General features: G+C 45.0%; 1 protein-coding gene across 2 annotated transcripts in view; it reads right to left on the bottom strand.

The window, feature by feature from the left end:
• The window catches only part of SCRN1 (secernin 1), a 41296-nt gene extending 39709 nt beyond the window's left edge, over positions 1 to 1587 (bottom strand). For both annotated transcript variants that reach the window (XR_012585509.1, XM_074574938.1), the window contains exon 1: positions 1452 to 1587. The gene's annotated coding sequence lies outside the window, so the exon portion shown is untranslated. The remainder of the gene's footprint in view (positions 1 to 1451) is intronic.
• Positions 1588 to 11274: the final 9687 nt, after the last annotated feature.

Consider the following 11274-nt stretch of genomic DNA (forward strand, 5'->3'; position numbering starts at 1 on the left):
CATATCAATAAAGAACTTCCATCCACCACATTTGCCTCAGTATAACACCTGTCTTTTTAGACTGTCTATGTAAGCTCTAGGGTCTAAACTGCTTGCAAAAGCTCACAGCACTATGGACGGTTAAGTTAACTTCAGTCTTGATTCATCTCAAATCAGTGGAAGTCCTGTGTTGACAGAGATCAACCTCCTAAATATATATGCTTAAGGGTTTGTTTTGAGGTTTCTTTTTGTTTGGCTGGAGGGTTTGGGGTGCATGTTACAAAAAAAACAAGTACGTTTAGAGATGCTTTAAATCCCTGACTCTAAAACAGCTTTTAGACCAATAGCCGAAGTGGTAATAGTCTGTAACCAAATGAGTCAGTCACTCCGCTTCCCACAAGTTCCTGTATTTATTATCTTCTAAACTACTGAGTAAATTTAGCATACACAGATAGTTCACATCACAGAATTTACAAAGTGCATTGCATCACAACCAGTTCTCTGGGATTATTAAAGCTTCATTTCCTACAGGTATGGATGGGTTTACTCAGTTCTGGGGAGATTTTTCACAGGCATCTATATATATATATATATGTATGTGCACACACAGGAACAGGGCCCTAACAAAGCTGTCTTCTGCTTGAGATACTAGTTTAATACAACTTCCCCCCCTTTAATTATCAGTACTGGAGAAAATGTCTTTTCAAAAACAAAAAAAAACCCAAAAACAAAAAAAGGGCAAAAAAAGGGCAGGTTAACCGTAGGCTCTAGTAGCACAAATAAAGATCTCGGGTTTGCAGACTCCTGCAGGAAGGTATGTCTGCTCATCAGCCTGCTCAAGTGAACGAAACCATCACATACCTACCCGGGCGTAACAGCATGCTTAGAAATGCCCATAAAGGCACGTAGATTTCAAGGTGACTATATGAAAAGACACCTTCACAAAAAAGAAAGGGTACACAACTCACGCCGGGTCCTTAAAGGAAGGCAGCGACCGGAAAGCCTTGCGACAGCCGGGGACAGCGTTTACCGACGCTGTCGGTAAACCAAAGACCAAGTGGCCCCTCGCCGGGGGCCCCCCACCCGCACCCCCGGAGCTCACTCCCGGCGGCCGGGGGAGGCCTGCGGGGCAGCCATGTTACGCGGTGCCCGCAGCCCCCGCCCAGGGCGGCGCGGTGCCTCCCGCCGCCGCGGGAGCAGGTGCGCGGAGGCGCCCGGGAACATCGCCGCCGGGGGACATCATCCGCAACGACTCCGGGAAACCGGTTCTGCGCCATCCTCATCCCGCCATCCCCTCCCTCCTTCCCTCACCGCCCGGCGCTGACGGGGCGAACCCCGCCGGGCAGGTCGCTGCCCGCAGCCCCCCTTCGCCGAGCGGGACGGCACCGGCCCGGCCCCGCCGCTCAGCGGGAGAAGGGGAGAGGGAAGATGCGACGCCCTGCCCTGTAGCGTTACTGGCACCGCTACCGTACCTCAGCACGCCCGACGCTCCGCTCCGCTCCCCTCAGCCTCGCGGCGGCGGCCCCTGCCGGTGGGAGCAGGCGCGGCGCGCAGCCCCCTCCCCCCTGCGCGCGCAGCCGCTGCCGAACCGCTCCGCGCGGCGAGGCCCGGCCGGTGCGGCGACGGCGGCGGTGGCGGAGGGGGCGGCGGTGGTGCGTCCCGTCCCCGCCTGGGGAATCGCCGCTCGGCAGGTCCGCCACACCCCCCTGCGCTGTCGGGGGTTGCCCCACCGCCAGCGCGGGCCTCCGGGGCCTTCCGTTCCTTGCGTTTCACCGCGGAGCTGGCCGGTTGGCACCGGCTCTTCCCTCAGAGCCATTCGTGCCCTCGCCCGGGGTCTTCCCGACCCCCTCTCCCCCGTGAGGTGGCACCGGTGCTGGCTCCTGGCGGCTGCCAGCTGCCCTCAGGGCGAGGGGTGGTGGCCGCCGGTGGCTCGCGTGGGTGGGTGGGGGTACCCTCAAAGGCCACACCGGGGCAGGGACCACCAAAGCACGAGGACATGAAGATGGTGCCAAGAAGAAGCTTCCACGTTTCGCGTGCATGGGTGGAGAGCGGGGCAGGCGTCCTCCCTCAGTCTGCCTCGGGGACCGAGAGAGGGCACCAATACTGCCTTCAGGTTAGGCCTATGAAAATAAGGGGCTCGTTTATTCAGTTTTAGTCATATAATTGGATGGGTAACTTGCGCTTCTCTGCCACACAGGCAGGATCAGTCTAGAAAGTAACACAGGTCATTTAAAATGTGGTTGCCACCGCATTAACAGGTCAAACCGCCAGATAAGGAGCCCACCAACCTTTGCAAATCTGATGGGGTGACCTCACGATCGGGGACTTTGGTGGCTGCGTGCGAAGTGTCGCGGCGGGCTCCTGCCCTTCCCGCAGCCGAACCCCTGGGGGCCTCTCAGCTCTTCGGGTACAAGAGCACCAGCGCCACCAGGCCTGGAGCAAGAGGGCAGTGACTGTCCCTCCCTCCGAGGCCCCACGCAGAGCACAGCACGCCATGGCGCACGGAGCAGGTGGCTGGCTCTCTTGGCCAAACCAACACAGATGGGTCTGTCCCCTGTGCTCCCTCTTCAGCACACAACCTGCACCTCCATACAGAGGTGAAAATAGTTTCACTGCGAACTGTAGTCGTGCAGGTCCACCGCTACCTGGTTAAATGGCTCTGGTTTAGGAAAACAAACATGGTTTGCTGGTGTGAGGCAGCACCTTTATGTTTCTGTCTCCTTCTTCAAGGAACCTTGCTGCACGCTCCACCAATGCCTGCCCCAGACCAGACGCTTGGTGTGGAGAAGGGACTGCCAACTAAGTTTAATGGGAAGGTTAAAAGGAAGCTGGGGAGGAGGTTGGAAAGGCACAGATGAGCCAGCAGGCAGAACAAAGAGCATTAAAAATTAGAGCGTTTCAGCATAAGAGGAGGAGGAAGCAAGTACGGTTGGTGCAGCAGTGTGAAACCTGGGGAAGGCACAGAAAATATAGAAATCTGTAAAAGAGCTTTGTGCCTATAGTCTAAGGGGTTTATTCTTAGCTTTTGCCTCATTTCACAGGTTTTAATGCTTTTTGCCAGCAGAACTAATTATCTGAAAGTGTCGTGTCAGCACGTTCTCCATAGTGCTGTACAACGTGGTGGCTGAACTTGAGTTCCTCAGGATATTTGCTTTTCTTCCTGTTTCTTTTCAGGAGACGAACTCATTAACATGGGCCAAGCCAGCCTAACATGTCTGCAGAATCAATTGCCACAAGAAGCACAGGACTGATAGCCACTCCACATTTCAGTTAGTACTACACGTCATGCACTCCTACAAGGTAGGAATCTAGACATTTAAATATCACACTGCTTATTAGATCAGTAGATCTAGTTTAGTAACCTGCCGAAAGAAAAACAGAAAGCCAGACAGAATCTGCATATAGGACCCTACATGAAAAGAAAATTTAGAAGGAAAAATCCTGGAATGATGCGTGGCAAAAAGAATTTCCTGTCATCAGCACAGGTAGCAGAAGGATCCATGGGGTTGCGTGTGTTTGGAAATGATAGATAAGCTTTGGACACCATTGCTGCCAAACTTCCTTGCAGACCAGAAGTTGCAACTTCATTACATAACCAAAAGAGAAAGTAATTTGTTGTTCCCACTCTAAATCTCAGTGAATGTGAAATATTGTGGCATCTGCACCTTTTAAGGGTATATCAGTAACCTAAATAGGGACTAATTTAGAAGTCATCACTTAGCCTCAGTGCCTTTGCTTAAAAAGCAGGGCTGATCATTAGCAACATGGAGCCTTTCATACTCTGAGACCTTCCATTATGTATTTTAAGCAAGACCTTTTTTTTCCTCTACTATCAGTTTGCTGTCATCAGAATTACAGTTCAATGTGTTTTGCAGTAGAAAAAAGGCTGGATATCTCCTGCTTAAAATATCTAACTGAAAGGTGATTTGAACCACTGAAAAGCTGAGGAGTTTATATCAATTTAATTGTAACAACTTCAGTTGAATATAACAACCCAAATTCCTTGCTCTGGAGTTACATCAAGGATGAACTGCGTCACAGGCAGCTTGCTTCTTAGAATCAGAAAGATAGCCGATGAAAAGAGCAGGTGCAATTTAAAAGGGGGTTTAAATTATATCCTATAACACACCACTTACATTGCCCATATTATGCTCACTTAGCTGACTAAGTCTATTCTCTAATTACACTGGAGATGATTATGGCTGAGTATAATCTACCTAATAATTATTAGACTGTCTGCAAAATGATTACATACCAGAGACACAGAAATCTTGCATGCTTCCTTTCTGTGTAAGCTGTCATGAACTGTGTAAAGCAGCAAGGATGAGCGGTTAGAGCATGGTCCTGGGAATCAAGAGAGCCTGGGGTGTATGTTGTTCTGCCATAAGCTTGTAACCTCACAGCAATTAAATTACCTCATACATGAAGTGGGGAGAGCATTTACTCACAGCTGCATCTTTGAAATCTTTGAATGGAGATTGCTGCATAAACAGAAAGTACAAAATTATAATCATTAGGACAAAGCCACAATGCTTACCTATTGATTATTTGCTCTTTGTCTTTAATAACATAACAGCAGAATTTATGGATATTAATTTTTTTTTCTCCTGTAAAAGATGAATTTCCAATGGGATGCAACATCAAAGAAGGAGAGCAGGAAGGACACATCTTCAGAAAAGAGAATTTCAAAGAACCTTTGTTCCATGTTTTATCTGTGAAAGGAATAGACCAAAAGGCAAACACAGCAACACATAGCTTAAGTTACAGTTTATTTTTTTTCTTCTTTAAACACCTCCTTAGTTAAGAGATCAAAGCCGACTCAGCAGAACTAGTATCCAAAATCCTCAAGACACCTTAGCACTAATCTTTGATTCATCATTTCCAAAATACTTCTTTCTGCAAGCTCAAGACAACAGCCGTGCAGGCATACAACCAATGGAACTAGTTCTCTCAGCAAACAGTATTTAGGAGAGAAGCTGGCTTAATGCAGATGGTAAAAAAAGACCACCTAAGTGTTGAAATTATGTAAAAAAAATGTACTACGATAGATTTTGGTGAAAGGGTAGTGCAGCCAAGAAAGCCCTTTTGTTGGTATTAGTTTTTGTTATTACAAGCCACCGTATTCTGGTGTTCTCCGGTGGAACACTGTACCTAAAAAGCAGATGAACTGGGCTTGCACAGAACAAATGTACCTGGTTGCTGCTAAGTCAGAATTCTAAGCCTTTAGCCATAAAGGTATCCCTCTAAACTTAAATGATTCCTCTTACAGCAAGTTACAGGAACACAAAACTTCTTACATAACAGATAATAGTTTCACCATAGTCCCATAAATTCAACTGATGTCGTAAAACAAATCTGAAGAATAAAAAGTATCAATGGTACTTGGGCGTTTTGGGTTTTTTATATACTCAGGGGACTGGAGCAGAGAGTTGAGAGTACTTCTCCCACACTAAAGGTGGCTTCGCCCATAAGAAAGAAAAGAAAGAAAAAGGGTAGCAGGTGCAATATTCTGATGTGAAGTAAAGATGTCACCTGCTGGGCTCACGGAATGTTCAAAATGCAAAAGATACAAGAAATCCTGGCTGCAGCCCCTTTATGCCATTATACCATTGAAGATTAATCTGTGTAAATGGCTGCAGCTGTACATAAGATATCATTGTAAGCACAGTGGCAAGCTTAGTTGCTGAGCTCTTACTCATGCACCACAGAAGGTGATTCATTTCTCCATTGCACAAGTGACATAACAGAACACAACTGCTTAGCCAGTGTCACAGGGACAGAAGACGGCATGCTACAGGGACTCTGGGCACGCTGCAGTTACCCTCTGTCTAGAAATCTGTCAGGCACAGCACAGAACCGCACTAAGCTGCTCCATTGCACATTCAAAAAGGTTGCCTTCTTCTGGAGTAATGGTTGGATTTATCAAAAAAGCATCAGTCTGTTGCTTTGTTTTCATAAATCTTATAGTTTTCCTTGTTTTAATTTATAATAACTTGTGACACCATACTTACTTTCATAACTCTAAAAGGTATCACAAGACACATTTATTATTATTGGCTTTTCAAGTCCATTAGCCTGGAGCTTTTTTAGTGCGTTAGAACATCACCTGTAACAATGAGGCTAAACCACTTGACAATAGCTTAAGACTCAAAATAATAAATAGTCAAGGCGGGTGGAAGAAGGAAATATGTCATCCTGAGAAGATAAGCCAGTAATGACAACAAAGAAGCAGAAAATACAGAGACAACAGCATTACTTTCTTACGCAGTGATCCTGTTTAAGCTTCATGTATGCTTCCATTGTTATGATGCTGCCTGTGCAGAAATGCTTGTAAGCAGACCGATGAACTGGAAAAGTGTCTCACTTCCCTCTGCAAGAAATGCGCTATAGTAACTCGGTACTATGTAGTTACTCTTATTAAAATTATATTAAAATGCAAGCATAGAGTTTTTCTCAGCTTAGCATTATTCATAAAATTGCAACAGCTTGAACATAAATCAGTAATATAAGAAAACAGTTCTGGTGTTATGCAGGTGATACAGGAGTTCATTAAAATGACTGCATACCTGAAGCAGCTTTATGTGCTATTTTAGTGTGTCATCTCTGAATAATCTATGTGTAAATTGCTGCAAATTAAATCACAGCACTTAAGAGAAAAGATGGGACAGTAATACAAGGGACAGAAAGTGCCACTATGTGATTTATCAGCCATCTGGTGCAGTGCAAATAGCAGCTCTTCAGAGGAGGTACAGTCTTCTGGTTAGTTACCACAGCAACAGGTCTGCTGAGTACGCTGAAAAAGTTCTGCATGTGTCAGCAACCTTTTTTTCTCCTCCCATACACCGCGGGGTGTGAGTAGTGGCATGTCCTTCCTAGGCTAGGGATGTTTTTGCTGCAGCATTTCCCATTATTCCACTTTTCAGGAGACTTAAAACTTGGACAGTCTTTTTTTTAATTTTTTTTTTTTTTTAATATGCCTTTAAGCTGTCCTGACTCCAAAAAAAACCCCTTGATCAAGTAATTTTGCTTATTCATGGAAGTGGTAGATAGCTGCAAGTGGGAAGGGACCTCTGATAACAGGAATACTTCAAACTTAGATAAAACAAAGAAGTCCTTTTGGCTCCTGTACTTCCAAAAGGATGGGAAAAATATATATTTAAGAATATCTGCAACTCACTTTTACTCCGCTGATTTTCTCCCCAATCCTACCGGGGTGGGGGGATATGGGGCAGAAGTGAGCAAGCGGCTGTGTGGTGCTTAGTTGCTGGCTAGGGTTAAACAACCACAATCTTTCTCATAGAACAGCCCAAGTTTACATAAATGGCGTTGTCCACAATGTACAACTGGAAAATAGTAGTTAATAGGAGACTGGAAAAATAAAAAAGCTCAAACTGCATTGCTTGTTATACTGGTTGTATGTTATTCCTTATGTACATATTTTAATAAAGAAATGTCAACAATATATTACCCATGAGTTTTTAAACTGCCTTATATTGGCTGTGGATATCAGCCAAGAAAAACTGGATGGTACCAAGAGCTGTTCCCCCACCTATTTTTTTTGTTCAGCTTGGAGAAGAGAAGGCCAAGGGGTGACCTCATTGCAGTCTACAACTTCCTCACAAGGGACAGCAGGGGGGGACGGCTGATCTCCTCTGGTGACCAGCAATAAGATGTGAGGAAATGGAATGAAGCTGCGTCAGGGGAAGTTCAGATTGGACATTAGGAAAAGGTTCTTCACTGAGAGGGAAGTCGGTCACTGGAACAGGCTCCCCAGGGAAACGGCCACGGCACCAAGCCTGTCAGAGTTCGCATCTGGACGATGCTCTGAGTCATGTTGGCTAGTTTTAGGTAGCTCTGTGAGGAGCTATGAGGACTCCATGATCCTTATGGGTCCCTTCCAACTTGAGATATTCTATGATTCTATTTTCTCTGCTATTTCCCCCCAGTGCAAGGGCCCTTGCTGTTTTCTCCAAGCCTGCCCTTGGAGAACCTGCCCACACCAGGCAGTGGTGTGACAGCGCAAGCCTGGCTGGTGCTGCTCTGGTCTGTCCGGAGGCACTGACACATCCCTGTGCTGCCCTCCTGCAGCTGCCTGCTTAAGAAGCAAGATTAATTTATGTCCTAGAGCCCACGTCACCAGCCTGCCTTCACACAGCCCCACCACAGCGTGAATGGCTGGTTGTGGCTGTGGAAGGGTGCCACCATGAGCTGAAGTTGGCTCAGGTTTGCAGTAGCAGGATCTGGTACCAAATGAACAGGAGTGTTGGCCATTTCTGCTCCGTACATGCTCCCGCTGCAGTTTGTCCTCATTTGTCAGCTGGAAGATGAGCACCATGTGCCTGAGAGCCTTGCTTCAGACCAGGTTTTGTAGAGGCAGAGGGCTGAATTATTTCAGAGTGCAAGCCTACATCACGATGTCCATGTCACCGTGTTATGCCCAGGTTTTGACCCAACTAGTAATAGTGACAATAGCCATGAGGACATGACAGCACGTAAGGGCTGAAATACTGGACACAAATGCAAATTTTTACCTTCTGTTAAAAGGAAGGAACATCGCGAGTCTTAACTCTCTAAGTATTGTGGTCAGCGTTGCTAAGAGTAAAATCCAGCAGGACATAATCTTCTTTAAGCTACAATTGGTCTGCTAGCTATAGCCGTATAGATTCCATACCCAGAGATGGACACGGGGTCACTAAGAACATTTTGCTTTGTATTTATGGAATGAAAACCCGTTCTCTAAAGACACATCCCAGCAGATTAGAGAGACCAGAGCTAAGCTGTACTATTTACTCGCAGAGAGACAGCAGGCCAAGCATGCAAAAGAAATGGGTATTACTTAGTTCGCTATCCAGGGAAAGAGGCAGAAGAGGAAACATCAGCTGCTTTAAAGAAATTTCAATGGCAATAAAATGTAAGAGGACAGGATTGATTTAACGCTTTCAGTCTGACTCCCAGATGAGAAATCAATTATCCTGCGTCATTTAATCTCCTTAAGCAGGTCATGACACAAACTAGAAATTAGAAGCATTGTATCTAGTATGAAGAGCAGCTCTTAATGGTAGTTAGCATCAGCCTCGTGTTTTTCCTCTAAAAAATCTAACTGCGATTTGGGGAGCTCTGAAGAGTTGGCTGCGCTAGATTTCTGCAGTCAGATCCTAATATTTTAAAAGTGGCTTTGCTCCTTGTTTATCTAATGGAGATGCAGAGCAGTTAGAAGTAAAAAAAAAAAGTATATATATAAAAAAGACTATCCCCATGGACAAACTCCAGCCCTCCATCAGGAACATGCCCCTCATAAACCTTGAGCAAAATGACTTACTTGACATGTTTCAAACTATCCTCTTTCTTTATGGCAAATTTCTCAGCTAAACCAAGCTCCTACTTTTTTTTTTTTTTTTTTTTTTTTTTTTTTTTTTACATCACTCAAGAGGACAAAAGTACCACACAGCTCCTAACTGGGTGCAACCTCTATCAAAACCAACCTGCTTTTGGAAAAGAACGTCCCAGAAGGAAGAAACATGATGCAGGAGGAGGCTCCATCCGAATCCCCTCCAGGCTGGGAAAGCTGATAACGAAGGTCCTTGTCCCTGTAACAGATACACGGCTTCCTACTGAGCTTTTCAATTACATTTCTTGTGTGAAACTGTTGACATGATCAAGCACGAGCATGAAAACAGAAACAGGATAGCTAAAGAAAGATCCGTATTTTGTCAGTTGTTTTTCCTGTGTACCAAGAGAAAACTAGGGCACAGAACGTAAGCATTATGATTAACTTTCAAGAGAGGCTAAAATTATCCAGGATTATACAAATATAAGCAGTTTTTGTTTGTTTTATTTCCTGTTACCAAAAACAATTCAGTGTTGAAGATACATGAAGGGTTTTGGGGTGGTGGGTTTTTGTTTTTTTGTGGGTTGTTTTTTTTTTTTTGCAAAAGCTCTATAATGTGGCTGATGTATTTTTAAGCAGCAGTCAAATGCAATATACCTAGTTTGAATATTCTTTAATGGACCTCAGAAGAGTGAATTTAAACTTTGTCATAAGAGTAAAAATCGATATAGAAACTAGCTGAAGCAGTGATTTCTAGTCAAAGTCAGATCAGGAACCAGCCTTATAATTTGCAATACCTACATCAGTGGCTGCCAATGTTCTTTCTGCCAAGCAAGCAGATACCAAACAATCTATGAAACAAAATCTTTTTGCATTTCTGACATTGCTCTGCGTGCTTCCACTCTCACCACATTTCCCCTAGCTTTGCTCTTTTTCCCAGAATTCCCCAAAGCAGCAAGCTCTCTCCATCCTGCTGATACTCACTTGCCATCTGAAACTGGGATTTCTGGGTCAAGGGATACAGCAGAAACGACGGGGTGTGGGGAACATGTACCACGAAGCCAACTGTAATTTAAAGGCTGACCTATACCACCTATTTTTACACTGAAGTACTCAGGAAACACACTGTGGATCATTTTCATTCTAAATGTCATGAAGAAGAAACTACGGTAGCAGTTTGTTCAATATGTACTTAACACTGCAGTTTTATGACTCTGTCACATACAGCGCTCACCAAAACACCTCTACACTGGGGATGTTGCTGGCAGCACAAGGACATAAGGTACTGAAAAGCAAAGATTTAAGACCCAATAAAGTGATTCCTTTGTTTTCAACACTGTTTGCCTTGTCAGTTGATCTCAAAGAAGAATGCTTTAAAAAACATTTCAGACTACAAACAGCATTCCTGAAGCTTTGCCAAAAGATTTCTTGTGTCACTGCACTGCATATCAAGAATTTTAAAATAAAATGATCTCTGAAGGCTGCTTCTGTACCTACAGAAGGCACCAACTCCCACTGTAATTGCTGAGTAGTGGCTCTGAATGACAGGCTGCCGTTCTAAAAACCATCAGTACATATTTTCCTATATAACCACAAAATAACAAGAAATGTGTGATGAAGGCTATAAGATGCAAGAGGAACAATCCGGTATGTGCTCACAACACCATTTTGCACCCCCTCCACTTTAGTGCTGCATTTTACAGACAAGCAGCAAGGATTTGTTTCTTCAAGGGAAATATACCTTGCACTTCACAGATAAACCAGTCAAAACGTTTCCGAGTGCCACTGAAATTCCAATATTCCTTCGCCCCTTGGAGGACAGGCAGCTACCTGCCTCTGCTCTCCTGCCGGTAGCCAGCTGGCTCCTGCTGGCACTGCAGCAGTACGCCCTGTGGATTAACAAGCAGATGCAACTGAGGTTAAGACAGGTAGTACTATTTCTACCTAAGAAATCCCTTCATCTTCAC

The sequence above is a fragment of the Larus michahellis genome, chromosome 2, assembly GCF_964199755.1.
Source record: "Larus michahellis chromosome 2, bLarMic1.1, whole genome shotgun sequence".
Lineage (NCBI taxonomy): Eukaryota > Metazoa > Chordata > Aves > Charadriiformes > Laridae > Larus > Larus michahellis.